We start from the raw sequence: 17,101 nt of genomic DNA, 5'->3' as shown, positions 1-17,101 counted from the left end.
AACACCACATCCCTTCTCGTTGACATCTCCCCTCCCACGTCTGAGACTGTCCGCCTCGCTGACATTACCCACACCCCTGGATCCGTGCCCCTAGGCACCCCGCACAGTTGAGTCTGCGCTCCCACACGCACCTGAGTCTGTGCCCTCATTTATATTACCCTTCACACACCTGACACCGCGCCTCGGCTCATGAACACCCCCACATCATCCCTCGATGATACCCTCACACCACAGAGCGATACACCACCAACCCCCCCGCCCCGTCCCCCGCGCCACCACACCTTGGCCTGCATCTCCACACCCACACCTGAGCCTGTGACCCCAAACTCATCTGGACCAGTTCATATCTTCTCACTGACTTTTCTCACATCCAGTCCTGTGCCCCTCTCACTGCCCCCTCCCTTAATCTGGGTCAGTGCCCTCAGGTACCCCCCAACACTTGCACACACTTGCCCTGTGCCCCTGACATCCCCCTCTCACTTGCACGCCCCTAGTCTGTGCTCCTACTCTTCTTCCACAAGCATCTATTTGTGACCCCTCCCCTCACCCTTTGCAACGCCCCTTCCCCCTCCCGGCTTCCAGCGTTTCACCCAAGCCTTGCTGTTTCAGGATCACTGCACCCTCTACCCTCTTCCAATTAGAGCCCACCCAGATGTTATGTTTTCATTTATGAAGGTCTATAAGATGATTTCTGAGCTAAGAATAATCCCATCGGCCAGACAAAACCGGAATTATCTCCATGTTACCAGCGACAAACCTAAAGCGACTTGAATTGGGGAGACTTTGCCCACTCCTTCCTGAGCATTGCCGACCGTTCTCTGCGAACCTCCCCCATTTTTGCCCATCTGTTATGTTTATCTCTGAGGGGTTGGCAGGGGAAGGGACCCCCACCCTCCCTGCAGCTGTTCCTCGGGAGTCATGACTTTGACTGGGTCCGGAAAGACTGAGCTGGAAGGGGCGGCCCCTGATCGCTTTCTGAGCACACATCTCAGAGCCCTGGGTCTGGTGGGGGCGGGGGCGCTGTTGGATCTGGGCTTCAACACCTAATGTGCTGCGGCCCAGCTGGCTGGGTTGCCTGGGGGAAGTTGACTGGCTTCAGGCCTCCGGCTTCAACTCTTGCGAGTGGGCGGGGGCCCCTGACTGAACCGGGAGAGCTCCTTGGGCCCTTGAAGCCGATAAACCACCGAGAGAATAAGGAAACACTCTTCAGAGTGAGAAAGCTAATGCTTCAGCCACTTAGAGATAAACTGCAGAACTGGAGCTTGGCATGATGCTGGGGATAAAGATTTTTCTGGAACTTTTCAAGTTCCCTGGAGTGTAATTTGCAAGTGTGGAGCATGGAAGGAGGCTGGTGGCCTTGTTGTTTTTTTTAAAAAAAGCAATAATGTGCTGTTTCCTGTAAGGCTTATATAGTACTTCTTGCCCCCACGCCTGTCCGTCCCTGCAAAGATGGTGCTGGAATCTTCTGGAGGGTCACATCACCTTCAGCTTTTTCTGTGGAAACTGAAGCCATTGGAGTTTTCTGTCCAAATTCAAAAGGAGTCATTTAAAATGTGTGTGTGTGTATATGCATATGTGTAGATGTATATATGTATACACATATACACATTTTATATATACATATGTACATACATGTATGAATATATAAATAAACTTTGACAAGGTCATTGATGTGCATGGTAAAAAATAAATATCAAATAGTACAAGAGGGCATAACAGTAAAAACCAGACAGGTGTCTCCGTAACCTGTCCCCCACTGGAGGCCCCCATTGTTAATAATTTCTCCTGTCTTATAATGTTGCCTTCTAGAGATAGTCTATGGCTCTGTGGGAGGGGTGTATAGCCCCCCTCACCACCCCTTTTAAACCACTGGTAAATTTATCAGATTTTATCAAAAGGGTGGGTGATTTTATAACCAGTTCCTTACTGATGGCTGTTTAAGTTGTCGCTCATATTTTGCTTTCACAAACTAAGTTGCAATAAATAGATAGAAACTTGCATGAGCAAGTATGTAGTGAGCGTGTGCGGAGCTTCCAGCAGTGCACAGACACTTCAAAAACCTCTCTGTCTTCATGGAGTTTAACATCGAACTGCAGCAACTTCCTAGGAGTGCCCAGGCCAGAGGGCATGTCCATGTAAAAGGCTACTGTTCCTCCAATGGAAGCTGTCATCAGTATTCTCTCAGCTGGGAAGTTGGAATGCTTGTTTCCTCCCCCAGAGGGCAGGACGGTTATTATTAAGTGTTCTGGTCTCTCCAACCTTCCTATCCATCTCTTGGGTGTTCTGGCCCGTGTGGTGGTGATTAAACATTACATTTCTGTTTCTCTTCCACAGTCTAAAGTTCAGTCCAAGAAATATTTGAGTCCCTCCTCTGGAAAGCTCTGAAGGAAACCTTGGGGTGGGGGGTGGAGGAGGCGGTCCTTTTAAGTGAAAGAGATATCTGCATTGCCTGGAGTCCCAGGAAGGGATATCTGAGATATTGGCTGTTGATTTTTTTTTCTTTTCCCTTGGATCCAGCAAAAGAATGAGGGTGTCATGAGACTGAGACAAGTCAGATGTTAAATCTATTTGGGAAGCTATCTGAAGATTTTCTTGAGTTGTCAGCGATTTCCCACTGTTGGTCCAGGTCGGGGGCGTCACCAGACTGAGGTCGAGCCTTTTCCCATGTGTCTTCCCATTTTTCTTCTTCCCTTCTATTTTGGTAATTTGACATTAGAGGACTATTGAGATGATCAGAGCTGTTACTTTGTTTGGGTTTTGCAAGCCAGCTCTTTTAAAAAATGCATTGTATTTTTTTATCTGAAGTATGAAATACTTCATGAAAGTATGTAATGTGCACGTGAAAAGAGAGTAGAAAGAATAATGAAACCGACACCCAGTGTAAGAAGTAGAATGTTGCCCCCACGGCCTCTCCGGGTCACTGTGCTATTTTTAAAATACGCTTGTCAACATTTGTTTTCTTCACTGAATACCTTTTGCTGCAGCAAAGTGCTTGGGTTCCAGGGTCTCAACCAAGATCGGGAAAAGCCAGGTTTTCTGTTGAAGCTCTGCCAGCAGGGCAGCCTGTGAGGTCCAGAGAAGAGTGCAGTGGCTTCAGGGCATGAGCAGGTCACTAGCAAAGGGGCAGGACAGCACTGGGTAGTGTGGTCTCAGAGTTCTGCTGTATTAGTGTTCTGGGGCCACCATAACACATTACCACAAACTGGGTGGCTTTAAACAACAAAAATTTATTCTGTTGCTGCTGTAGAGTTCAGAAGTCTAAAATCAAGGTTTTGGCAGGTGCTGTATAGACTGAATGCTTTTATCTCCCTTAAAATTCACCTGAGACTTAATCCCCAATGTGATGGTACTAAGAGGTGGGGTTTGGAGGGGTTATTAGGTTGTAACGGGGGAGCCCTCATGAATGGGATTAATACCTTTATGAAAGAGACCCAAGGGCACTCCCTTGCACCTTCTGCTACATGTGGACACAGAGGAGTGGCCATCTATGAACCAGGAAGAGCATTCTGAACAGATACTAGATATGCTGGCACCTCGATCTTAGACTTCTCAGCCCCCAGAACTGTGAGAAATTTATTTCTGTTGTTTATAAGCCACCCAGCCTGTGGTATTTTTTTTAATTAATTAATTAATTAATTAATTTCTTTTTTTGGTGGGAGGGAGGTCATTAGGTCTATTTATTTATTATTAATTTTTTTAATGGAGGTACTGGGGATTGAATTCAGGACCTCGTGCATGCTAAGCATGCACTCTTACCACTTGAGCTATACCCTCCCCACCCTGGCCTGTGGTATCTTGTCACAGCAGCCAGAGCTGACTAGGACAACAGGGTTGGTTCCTACTGGGGCTCTTTCCATGCCTCTGGTGGCTGCTAGCAGTCCATGAGTTCCTTGGCTTGTGGCCACATCACCCAAATCTCTGCTTTCATCTTCACACAGCCTTCTTCCATGTGTGTCCTCTTATAAGGACACTCATCATTGGATTTAAGGTCCACTCTTAATCTAAGATGATCTCATCTTGATAGCCTTACCTATACCTGCGAAGACCCTGTTTCCAAATAAGGCCACTTTCTGAGGGTCTGGGTGGAGATGAACTTTTGGAGACCTCTTTTAATCCCTACAGCTGTGAGGCCAGCATTCCTGTCAGGGCTTATCCAGCTGTCACTGCTGTTTCAGACAAGATGAGGCTGGCAGGGTTGTAGCACACTTCCCAGCCCCTCTGATGGCCCAGGTCCGTACCCACTATGGGCTCCCTCACTCACCTGCCTCCCTGCTGGAAGATGGGGGCGTCTGCTCAGAGCTAGCAAGGTCCTAGACGAGTGAATGTTCTATCTTAATTTTGCTCTTTGCTTCCCTTTGGCATGTGCTTACCGGACTATGAGCTTGGTCTTAGATCATCCCAGTTTTACAGAAGGCTGACAAGGCTTCAGGGGGCCTTTGCCCAAAGACACATAGGGAGAATGTGGGGGCGCTGGGACAGACCCCAGTTGTCCTGCATCCAGATCCCTGTCCTCCTTCAAATATGTCACCCTTAGCACCATGCTTTCAGCCCACTATTATACACAGACATTTATAAACCATCCTGGAATGCCACCACCAACTTCCAGGAGTGGCACTTGAAGCTTTGTAACACAATTGTTTTATAATCCATAAATTTCTGTGTGCCAGGGTCAGGGACAGATGTGGAGGAGGCAGAAACACGGCTCAGAAGGATAGGGGACATGGATGTGGATCAGATCTTCACCAAGTGGTTGAGGTGCTATAATTGATTGGTCCTGAATAGAGGCGTGCTTATTCAGGGGGCCAGGAAGACTCCCAGAGACTTGAAAGCCAGCAAGGAGTCAGCTAGGTGGCAAAGTGTTGTGAGCAGAGGGAACAAGTGAGCCTGGATGTTGTGGAACCCAAGTGAAGGCTGAGTGGCTGGGGAGCATGAGAGGGTCCTGAGAGGGAATTGGGTTGAAGGACCTGGTCCATGGTGCTGGTAAGAGAGGCGTGGAGGGGCTCACATCAAGGCCAGGTTGCTATGACCAAGCTATGGTCAGTAGAGCCAGGTTCAAAGCCTCTGACCACTTGTGCCTCCCCAACTGAGATGAGGACCAGAATGGGGGAACTACCCCGTGAGTGGCTTTGAGGCTTCCCTGATGAAATGTGCCAGCAGAGCTCCTGACAGATGTCAGAGCCTCTACGCTGTATACCTTTGCCGTGGCATGAGTTGGAAAAGTGAATATGTATGTTTCAATTAAGTATTAATTAGCCATGCTGACCCAAGACCTGCCCAGTCTACAGTATTTGTCAGCACAGCTAATCTTGCCGTTATCCTGTCTACCCTGATACCTGGGTCTCACTCTATGGTGGCTCTGATTTGTCTGGGGGTGGGGGGGGGTGTGGCAGGAGTCTTGCACAAGTGTCCCCAGAAATTCTGGGACAGGTGCTCCTGGAAATACCTGGCAGAGTGGCACAGAGCTGGGGGTTTTAGACCTTGCCCCTCCCCTGCTTTGGGCAGATTCCTGCAGCCCTGAGAGGGGAGGGGATGGGGTGGAGCATGTGACTTGCAGCTTTGCTGGTCACACCTTAGCCAGTGGCTGATCTAACCTCTGTTAGTGATGGGATGCATAAGAGCCAGGCTTTGAAGAACCAGCAGGTTTGGGGCCTGTGAGCAGCCCCTCTAGTCTGGAGTACATTGGTCAGAGTCGTGTGTTGACCAGCCGGAATGTCAGAGTTGGAAATGCACTGCTGGCAGTAATGGGCAGTGGTGGCCACATGGCAGAGTGCTTGGTAGAGCTCAGGCATTTGGCAGAAAGACCGTCATTTGATGGGCAGTGGGATGCCGCTATCCAAATTTTGTTTAGCACTTTGGGGAGATGAACCTGGAGGAGGCAGAATTGGGGGCTGGACCCCATGGGCCAGTGCTCAGCCTTAGAGGCCCCAGCATGGGGGCGTGTGGGCTACATGGTGAGATGTGGGAGCTGGGGAGGCCTGCTCCGTAGGGCCAGGCTTTGGCTTCACCTGACTCATTAGGGAGAATGATACTTACCAACACCAGTGACCCACTTGAGCAGCACCAGCCTCAGAAGATAGTGACAAATGAGGAAACTGAGGCCCAGGGAGGTTTAGTAACACATCCAGGGTCACATGCTGGGCTTCACCTTGCCACAACCCCAGCTTGGCATGGCAAGGAGCCTCAGCTTGCTCCAGCTTGGGGAACGAAGCAGACTGGTAGAAGAGGCACTTTCCAGCTGTTGGGTGCATGATGCCTAAAGGATAGAAGGACAGACAGCAAAAGCACCTGTCTTCAGGTGTATGTCTCTGGCTCTTTGCTAGGCATGGACACTAAGCTTGACCCTGGCCCTTGCCTTCCAGGGGTCCCAGGCTAGCAGGGAAGGTGGGTGGAAAGCAGCCCCTCACAACACAACAGAGAACTACAGAGTGCTCAATACAAGGCAGAGCACCTAAAATTGGGGAGGTGAGGCCAGGACATTTAGGATGGGCTTTGAAGGATGCAGAGGAGTTTGCCAGGCACAGGGGAGGGGTAGGGGGAGGGGGAGTACAACAAAAGCAGAGTTAATTCAAATAATTGAGTAGGTGGGAGTGCATGCTGCAAGTGTCAATAACCAAAGGTTTTGGGGTAAGGATATTACACACGTGTACCCCATTAGCAGAGAGGCGTGAGTACCTTTGAGTGCCTCAGTTTGTTTTAGATCATTTCACGTGCAGTTGGCCACAGGAATTGGCAGCACTGTCTGCAAGGACCAAGGACAGTGATTACCCATAGAATGTTCTGGATCTTTACAGACATGGATATTTGACTCATGGAGATTGCAGCACCAGGTTGCAATGATTGGGATTTGTCTGAAAGGCAGACACAGAATAAAATGCAGCAGCGAGAGACATGCAGCAGCCAGTTGGGTCGGGGTTAACAGGGAAGACCGTTATGTAAGATGCTTCCCCTTTCTTAGGCAGAAGTTAATGCCCATTAACTGGAAAAGAAAACAGCCTTTATCAACAGGCAGATAGGATGTTAATTGGTTTCCCTTTAATTTACTGAGAGATTACGGGATCTGTTCCATGGCTGCTTATAGACTCCATCTCCTGAGAAACTGCCCCTTGTTTGTGCAAACATTTACCTTGTCCTCCAGGGTGAAACACACAGCTCTTTGGTGTCCCCAGCACACGCTGGCATGACCAGTGGCCCTGGTCAGGGAGTTGCCTCTGTGTGTGTGTGTGTGTGTGTGTGTGTGTGTGTGTGTGTGTGTGTGTGTGTTAGGATGGCTGTGGACACGGAGTGGCTGCACTGGGAGACTCACAGGCTGCGCTACCTGAGATCCTGTGACCCCAGGTTCACATTAACCAGTGCTGGTCAGTAAGTTACAGTGCTGCATCGCCCCCCATCCCCACCCTACTTCACTTGATTTTTTGTTTGCCGAGTGGAACAGAAGTAGCCTGTGAAAAGATGAACTTTTGTTATTTGGGGCTGGCCCCTCTGCACCTGGCCCCGGGTTCTCAGCCCACCCCTGGGGAAGACTCTGGCACCCACATCCCAGTCTATGGGTACTCATTAAAGGTACCTCGAGAGCCCACGATGAGACCGGGCCCACTGGGGCCACAGGATGCCATCATCTGTGGTTGGAAACACAGCACAAGGCTGGAGGAATGTCAGGGAAATACACAGTTCCAGGCTCTGGGAGGAGCAAGGGACAGAAACCCATCCCAAACCGGCTGAACTGAAAGAGGGCTTTGTGGGCTCCGGGGTGGAAAAGTCCACGTGCTTCCAGCATCTTCCAGGTTCTTTCGGCACCATTGGGTTCCAGGACACCCCAAGTCTGCACACATCTGCCTCCCCCTCTGGCCTCGGCTCTGTGTCGACTACCCTTGGGCCTACCCACTCTCCTCCCTGGAGAAGAAGGACTTCTCTAGCACCAGGGGCTCCCTCGAAAGTCCCAGTCTTTGAACCCAGCACCCTGGACCCAAGAGTGTGAGCTCTTATGACCCAAGTAGGGTCACCCAGGTCACCCCAGAGTCAAGGAGAGGGTCAGCACCCCCTTCTCCAAGGTGACAAAGAGTGGAGCAGGTGGCTGCCCAGGGTGCTGTCTCCAGAAGGGGGCTGGATGTCTATTGCACGTGTGGCCCACCTTCCAGAAGCCTAAGCATCTCTGGACTTTTAGTCATTGCTCAAGTCATCAGCAAGTGTTCTCCCAGGTGGAGAGGAAGGTGAGCAGTAGTGAGCAGTGCACGTCGTCCCCCAGGTGCTGTCAGAGTCCCCGGGGAATTAGGAACATGGTGCTTAGGCTCCAGGTCAGCTGGCCTGGGTGGGTGGGCAGGAAGGTTTGTTTTTGTTTTGTTTTACTGCTTAAAAATTTTTACTGCAATATAACTTACGTACAGTAAAGTGCATTATATAGCTCAAGGAATTTTTACGTTTGTTCCCATACAAAGCCTGATCAAGATACAGAGCAGTTCAAGTCCCCAGCTGGCTTCTCCACACCCCTTTCTTGTCATACCCCTCGAAGGTAACCCCATTCTGATCTTTATCACCACAAATGAGTTGTCTGTGCTTGAATTTCATTTTCAATTGTGATAAGATACATGCAACAAAATATGCCATCTTAACCTTTTCTTGGTGTACAGCTCAGTGGCATTAAGTACTTTCACACCGTTGGGCACCCATCACCACCATCCACCTCCAGAACTTTTCCATTTCCCCAAACTGAAACTCTGCCCCCTTTAAACACTGTAACTCCCCATCCCCTTCCCTCAGTCCCTGGCACCCCTCTACTTTTTGTCCCTACGAATCCGACTGCTCTGGGGGCCTCATGTAAGTGGAATCAGACAGCATTTGTCCTTTTGTGACTGGCCCATTTCACTTAGGACAATGTCCTCAAGGTTCATCCATGTTGTGGCATGTGTCAGGATGTCCTTCCTCTGTGTAGATGGACCACACTATGTTACCATGCTTGGATTTTATTTTTGGTACACAGTCTTTTGTGTTGGCTTCTCTCTCTCCACCGTGATGTCTCTGAGATCTGTCCCTGTCATTGCAAGTGGCACCAGCTTGTCCTGTGTTGTCACATGGTCCCCACTGGGTGACTGTAGCACCTGTGCAAACTCATTCTCCTGTGGATGGCTGTCAGGGTTGTGTCCATGAGGCATGCTCATCGGCTGTGAGACCAGGGTTCAGAGTTCCCACGTGACCCAGATTCAGTCCCCCCATGTGACCCAGATTCAGCCCCAGGGTCAGTGAGGAGAGGCCCTAGGAGTGGTGTGCAGGGAGGGGTCCTGGCTGGGAAGGGGCAGAAGCTGAGGTCCAGAGGTGCGAGGTCCGGCAGCAGTGCCGGGAGCAGGCGGGGGTGGGGAGTTCTGTGCTTTTCCACAGCAGAGCCTTCAGTGGCCCACGCCTGCCTTTATTTCCCTGGTCAGCCTGAGTTCACTCCCCGGGGGACGTGCTGGGAAGCGGGGGCCTCCTCCTTGCTGTCATGGCATCAGATCCCAGGACAGCCCCCTGCCTTGCCCTCCTCATCTCTCCAACCACACAGAGCTCCACTCAGTGTCCTCCCCGTGGGGGTCATCTGCCCACACTCCCTACCCTCTTGATGGTGCCACCTCCCCAGAGTGTGTACAGGGCAGGCACCCAGTCAGCCTGACCTGGGGGGGAGGGTGTAGCTCAGTGGTAGAGTGCATGCTTCTAATGCATGGGGTTCTGGGTTCAATCCCCAGTTTCTCTATTAAAATATATATATAAATAAATAAACCTAATTACCTACCTCACCCCCCCCCAAAAAAAAACAGCTAACCTGACTCAGTTAACCTAGTAAGGAGGGTAGGGTCGATGAGGAAAGGGAGGCCTGAAGTGTGACCAGCCTCCTACCACCCTGGGATCCTGATGGATCAGAGAATAGCCTCCCAGGGTAGTTGGAGGGCCAGGGCTGTTTTTTCATGTAAGATACCCATCGCTTAAAATTTACCATTTTACCCATTTTAAAGTAGACAATTCAGTGGCACATGCAGCCACCACTTCATAAGGAACGTTTTCATCACCCTAAAAGGAAGCCTTGTCCTCAGTGCTCACTCCCATTTCCCCCTCCCCCAGCCTCTGGCAGCCGTCAGTCTGCCCTCTGTTTCAGTGGCTCTGCCTGTTGTGGATGTTTCATGTACAAGGGACCGCACTACACCTGGCCTTTTGTGTCTGGCTTCTTTCACTTGGCATGACGTTTTCAAGGTTCATCCATAGTGGAGCACATGTCAGTGCTTCATCACTTTTTCGGGCTGAATAATGGACCTCATTTTATCTGTTCATCTATTGATGGACATGTGGGTTGTTTTCACCTTTTGGTGATTGTAGCTAGTGCTGCTCTGAGCATGGTGTGCAAGGATTTGTTTAAATATCTGTTTTCAGTTCACTTGGTACAGGCCTAGGAGTGGAATTGCTGGGTTACAGGGTAATTCTATGTTCAACTAGTTGAGGGGCCTTCAGACTGATGTCTGCAGCCACAGCAGCTCCATCGCGCGTTCCTAGTATATGAGGGCTCCAGGTTTTTTTAACAAGTTTAGGCAGACTTTGGCAGAATGAAGTCGAGATAACATGGTTCTTCGTTTGAGCTCACTCACCCCAGGTGGGTGCTGCCACCAAGCGCAGCTCACAGGTCAGGAAGCCCAGGCCCCCAGGTGCTGGGGCACCTGCCCAAGGGCACTCACCTGGCAAAGGGCGGTGCCAGCCTTGACCCCGTGACTCTGCCTTCTGGATTACACAAGGAGATACTTCCCTGACAGGTGACAGCAGCGAGGCCAGGGTGTGGCTTTCCACCACTGGCTCCATGAGGAACCCCGGGAATAACCATTATGACCAGCCTTGGGGGGTGGAGGTGGGCAATGAGGCAGAGCATGGGCGGAGTGGGTAAGGGGAAACATCACCCCCGGACGAGACCTACACTGAGTGGTTTCCAGTGTGAATCCACTGGATCTGTTTTTTGTTTTTGTTTTTGTTTTGGGGGGGTGGAGAACAATCATTTATTTTTTTAAATGAGTCTTTACATCTTAATTGCGGCCAAACATATGTAAAATGTTGAGAGACTGAAAAGGCCAAAAATATAAGACATATTGATGTAGGTTTGAAGTTCCAAACACAACTAAGTTCTCAGTTTAGTGAAATGCCCCAAAGACCAGAGATTTAAAAGGCTGAATGAAACCAGGAAATGATTGTGCTTACAATTTGAGAGAAAACATCACTCCATTAATAAATTTGCTAATTATTTCTTTTTTATCAACCTCACCTCCCAAAGTAGGTAATTCTTTTTTTTACATTTTTTTATTAAGTTATAATCATTTTACAATGTTGTGTCAAATTCCAGCCTAGAGCACAATTTTTCAGTTATACGTGAACATACATACGTTCATTGTCACATTCTCTTTCGCTGTGAGCCACCACAAGATCCTGTATATATTTCCTTGTGCCACACAGTACAATCTTGTTTATCTATTCTACATTTTGAAATCCCAGTCTGTCCCTTCCCACCCCTTGACCCCCTGGCAACCACAAGTTTGTATTCTATGTCTATGAGTCTGTTTCTGTTTTGTATTTATGTTTGTCTGTTTGTTTGTTTTAGATTCCACATATGAGTGAGCTCATATAGTATTTTTCTTTCTCTTTCTGGCTTACTTCACTTAGAATGACATTCTCCAGGAGCATCCATGTTGCTGCAAATGGCGTTATGTTGTTGGTTTTTATGGCTGAATAGTATTCCATTGTATAAATATAGCACATCTTCTTTATCCAGTCATCTGTCGATGGACATTTAGGCTGTTTCCATGTGTTGGCTATTGTAAATAGTGCTGCTATGAACATTGAGTTGCAGGAGTCATTTTGAAGTAGGGTTCCTTCTGGATATACGCCCAGGAGCAGGATTCCTCGGTCATATGGTAAGTCTATTCCTAGTCTTTTGAGGAATCTCCATACTGTTTTCCTCAGTGTCTGTACCAAACTGCATTCCCACCAGCCCACTAGATCTGTTTTTAATTAAACTTAGGTGCATTTTCTGTTTTGCCCTCACATCCTTCCTGGTGATGTAATAGGACCACGAGGTGGGACCAGAAGGCTTGATAACCTCTTCTCATTTGAGTAGCTCAGACTAGGGCATGGGCAAGAATCTGCCAGGGGTGCGGCCCTAGGAATAGGGGCCACTGGCCTCCTTCCCCTCACATTGGCCCCACCCAAGCCACTTCAGCCCAGAAAACAACCCCACCACTCCAGGGCCTCAGGCAGGCTCCTGAGTTTCCCTCAACCTCCCTCCATCAGACCCCACCATCTTACCTGAGTGGCCCCATGGGCCTCCCTGCCCTGCTCACTCCCCTTCACTCCATCTTCCCAGTTCTAAATCTCTGCTCTCACTGGCTGACTCATTCTCCCCTGGGGCCTCTTGCATGCCTCACATCTCACTGCCTGGAATGCAGCACTTGCCAACCCCTCCAGCCTCAGCTCCAGCACCCTCAGGGAGGCCAGCGTGGCCACCCAATCTCGAATCTGGGCCCCCACCACTCGGTCCATCTCCCTGTTCGCTTCCTTCACGGCCTTTGACAGTTCAGCTCCCTGAATTGTCTCACTCGTTGCATGAGCGCAGGTGCGGTGCCTGCCACGCCTCCTCTGTAGGATGCTCTGAGCACCTATCATTGTGTGAATGACTGTCCTCCCTGGGGGCAGCGGTTGGGCTGCCGTCAGTACTGGCAGTCCTGGCATTTTCATCATCTCCTGTTGACCTGAAATTGGCCTCCTTGTGAGTACTCTGAGCTGTCGCACAGGGCCACCGCCCCAGCTTCCTCCTGACAGCCTGTATCGGTTTACCTTGGCTGCTGTAACAAACGTCCACACACCTGGAGGCTAAAAGCCACACAAGTTTGTTACCCTTCAGTTCTGGAGGTCAGAAGTCTAACACGGGTCTGCAGGGATGTGTTCTTAATGGAGATTCCAGAAAATCTGTTTTTCTTCTCTTTTCTGGCTTGTAGAGGCCACCTGTGCGCAACCACCAGAGTTCCCTTCTACCGCCTTCAAAACCAGCAGTACAGCATCTTCAGATCTCTCTGAAATCTGCCTCCATCACCACATGCCTTCTCTGACCTTCCTGCCTCCCTTTTAAGGACTTGTGATGACATGGGAGCCATCCTGAGACTCCAGGACAGTTTCCCCATCTCAAGATCCTTAACTTGATCACATTTGCAAAGTCCCTTTTGCCACACACAGTAATATCCACGGGCCTCCTCAGCAAAGGGGGGAGATAAACTAGAGATTGTGACACCTCAGTCATTAGCTGGAGTGATTACCACCACAGCAGTCTCCGGCAAGGACACATGCTTCCCCATCTGTAAAGCAGCCCCCATGCTCGTTGGTTAAAGCTGGCCGGATTAGAGAACACAGGGGCAAAGGGATTCAATAAACAATAGATGCTATCGTGCCATTGTGTCGAGCACCTGCCTTCACCCCATCCTCACCCCAACATGCAGAGGCAGAGGGTGAAGGCCTTGGCCCAGGACCCCACAGCTGCTGACCCCCAACGCCCTGCTCTGAGAAGGGGCCAAGGTCAGGGTGCACCTGCCAAGAAGGGCGCTGGTCTCCCCTCCAACTAGGCAGCATTAATCCCTCACACAGGGCTCCCATGACTGCTGGCATGGTTCCCAGCTCCAGCCCAGGATGCAGAGACCCTAGCTCAGAGGCACCAACAGGACAGGGAGGAGCCAGGTCCCCGGGCCAACCCTCCATAGCCACAGACATCTGAAATGTCTGGGATGTGCCAAAGGTTTCTCTGAAGCTCCTGGTTTTCTCAAAGCTTTAAAAAAAATTTTTTTTTAGCTTTGTATTTTGAAATAATTTTAGATTTATGGAAAAATGACAAAAATAACTAAGAGTTCCTGATACCCTTCGCCCAGCTGCCCCCATTGTTAGCATCTTACACAATACAGTTATCTGAACCAGAACATTCACACTGATGCAGCAGTAAGAATTCATCTCCAGACTGAATTCTGGTTTCACCGGCTTTCCCTGTAATGTTCTCATTCTGGTCCAGGTGCCTATGTTGTACTTAGACCTTGTGTCTCCTTAGTCACCTCCGATCTGTGATGGTTCCTTGGTCTTTTCTTATTGTCCTTGACCTTCACACATTTGCTGAGAACTGCTCAGTCGCTTGAAGAGTCTGCCTCCTTGTGGTTTGTCAGGTGTTTCCTCACGATTATACTGGGGTTGTACATCTTTGGCAAGAATCCCACAGAAGTGATGTTGTGTCCCTCCCACTGCATTGTGTCAGGGGTACAATCTGTCACTATGTCCCATCACCAGTGGTGCTGACCTTGATCATTTGCTCAAGGTGGGGTCTGTTAGGTTTCTCTGCCCAAAGAAATTACTAAGTGTCTTGTGGACAGATGTTTAGAGACCACCCAAGTACCCCATTTCTCATCGTATTATCACTCCCCCATTTTAGCATCTGTCCGCCTGTGGCTCTTGATGGCAATAGGGAATACTGACATTTGCCTATTGGTGATTTTCTGTGTCCGTCACTCCTCGTACATTTCTTAAGTGAAATTCTACTATAAGGAAGAGCTATCTCTTCTCCCCTATTCATGCAGTTACCTATGGGAATAAACCAAGGCAACTGAAATGAGAACAGAGGCTTGCTAGGGCCAAGGTGTCCGCTGCATTTGGCTGAGACTCAAAGGCCGGCAGGAGAGAGAGAGACCGTTACGGTGAAGCGTAGGCCCAGGTGCGCCTGTTGGAGGCTGTTGGGGTAAGAAGCTGGGGGCAGCTGCCAAGAAGTAGTTGCCTTATGTGATTGGTTGTGAAGGGTATATTTTTTTCCTTCTGGTTGTCCTGAGTTGGAAACAGGAACAAAAATTAGGGAATATTAAGGAAGCTGCAGTCACCTACCAAGTCCCAGCTTTTGGGGCCCATTGCTAGAGGAGTTGTGGTTTACTTTCCCTGGCTGGGTGCTACAGAGGTGGCGGGTCAGAGTTCTGCTGTCACACATAGCCTGGCCATTGTCCCTCTGTATATCCTGTCTCTCTTATCTGAAGGTTTTTGGGGCTTTATTTTGTTTTGTTTTGCATTTTTTAATTGAGGTATAATTGACACGTAACATTACCGTCATCCCTCAGTATCTCCAGGGCATTGGTTCTGGATTTACCCCTGGATACCAACATTCAAGGGGGCTCAAGTCCCTTATTATAAAGTGGCATAGCATTTGCATATAACCTACGCACATTCTCCTGTATACTTTAAATCATCTCTAGGTCACTTATAATACCTAATACAATGTAAATGCTATATAAATAGTTGCCAGTGCATAGCAAATTCAAGTTTTGCTTTTTGGAACTTAATGGGATTTTTTTGTTTTTTTCCCAATCCTCAGTTAGTTGAATCCATGGATGTGGAACCTGCAGATACAGAGGGCCAACTGTATATTAGTGTCAGGTTTACAATGTAATGGTTTAATATTTGTGTATATTGTGAACTGATCACCACAATAAGTCTAGTTAACATGCATCATTGTACACAGTTACAAATTTTTATTTTTTGTGTGCTGAAAATATTTTTAAGGAACAATCCCAGTACCCTCCCTTCCCCTAAAAAACCCTCACATAAATCCTAAGCCCCGCAAAAAAGAAAACAATCCTTACTTAAATCCTGTCCCCCTTACATTGTTCTTCATGGGCGTCTGTTCTCTCAGCACCACCTGAAACCAAGCTGGTGGCTCACTTTAGAGGTCCCTCAGCTTCCACTCTGGATTGAGGAATGTGAACTTGAACTTAAAAAACAGATTCTCTTCTGGAAGTAGAGCCATAGGGCAGCGGGTTCAGCAGAGTGATGGCCAGGGCGTCATTTGGGGTAAATATTAACAGATATAACCTCTAGCCACAGAGCCGCCACGGGGCATGGGATGTTCAGGAGCTGTGGGAGGAGAGCGAGCGCGGGTCTCCCAGGTGAACGGGCACCCAGAATGTGGGACTGAGAGGTGGGCTCCGAGCCTGAACGCGGAGACCCTCAGTGTGACAGTGTCACCAGCACGAGGAACAAGAATGTGTGTGTCCCTCTAGTCCGTGAGATCTAGGCAGTTGTGCACCAGACATACAGTGTCACAAGAGGTCAGAGATGCCAACAAAGGAGCTGAGAGAGGGCAGCAGGATGTCCCTACTGCTGGGGGTCCTGGAGGGACACTGAGGGCCAGAGCTCTGAGCTGTCCTCTGTCTTCTTTAAAAGATTGATTTTTTAGGGGAAAACATTTACAACTGGCCTAATTTAATGTTCCATCCCCTCTCCCTACCCTATGTACTATTTTATATAAATACATCTTTGAACTTGGGAGTGACTTACACTTTGAGAAGGCCGAATGTGGGTTTTGAAGCAAAACCAAAGCTCTGTGTTCCCCGCCCAAATGATGCCTACGGGGTACTATCTGGGTTTCACCTTTTTCCAAAAGTCCTGGCCAGGTGTGCATTTGCTTGTCAAGGAGCAAAACTTGAGCAAGTGGCTGCCCCAATCTTACCCTCACCCTCGTCCCCAGCACCAGGCAGTGACTTGGCTTCTCCCCTTGAGCTCCTGACCCCAGAGAACACACAGCATCCTCTGCTGTGATGAGAGGCCCAAAGGCGACTCCTGGGCCAGGTTCCTCTGAGATTCCCCAGGGACCTCCTCCCCCAGTTCTACCAGCTGCACCTCCTGTTCTAGGATTCACTTCTCAGTGTTCTAACTTATTCATCTAAAGGATATTACGTAAATAGCAGAGGCTGCAGGGGAAGAAGTCAAGAGGGAGGAGGCTCCAGGTTCCCAGCACCAGCTGAGGCCACCTGCCACACCCTGGGCCTCACCCTCAGCCGCATAGGCCATCGGTCACTATGTGACCAATGAAGATCTCCAGATAACACCCGAAGGAGCCCATGTTCTTGGGCACAGACATGGGGGCCCAACCTGGGGCTGTGTGTGGAGAAGTTCTGACTACGGTGTCCCTACTGGTGGAGGCCACTGGTGGCCGAGGAAACCTGGTGACTGTCCTGAGCATGGATGCTGTGTGGAGCAGTGGGAGCCCCAATTCAGTGAGGTGGGGGCCTTTTGGAGGGGGGTGAATTCAGAATCA

The 17,101-nt window shown here is 49.5% G+C and overlaps 1 protein-coding gene across 1 annotated transcript in view; it reads left to right on the top strand.

Annotated features, from left to right (window-relative positions):
* SLC25A42 (solute carrier family 25 member 42) overlaps nucleotides 1-17,101 on the top strand; it is a 30,263-nt gene that overhangs the window by 331 nt on the left and 12,831 nt on the right. The window lies entirely within an intron of this gene.

Source organism: Vicugna pacos, chromosome 22, assembly GCF_048564905.1.
Source record: "Vicugna pacos chromosome 22, VicPac4, whole genome shotgun sequence".
NCBI lineage: Eukaryota > Metazoa > Chordata > Mammalia > Artiodactyla > Camelidae > Vicugna > Vicugna pacos.
The sequence above is the reverse complement of the archived record's forward strand: the minus strand, read 5'-3'. Positions and strand labels throughout refer to the sequence as shown.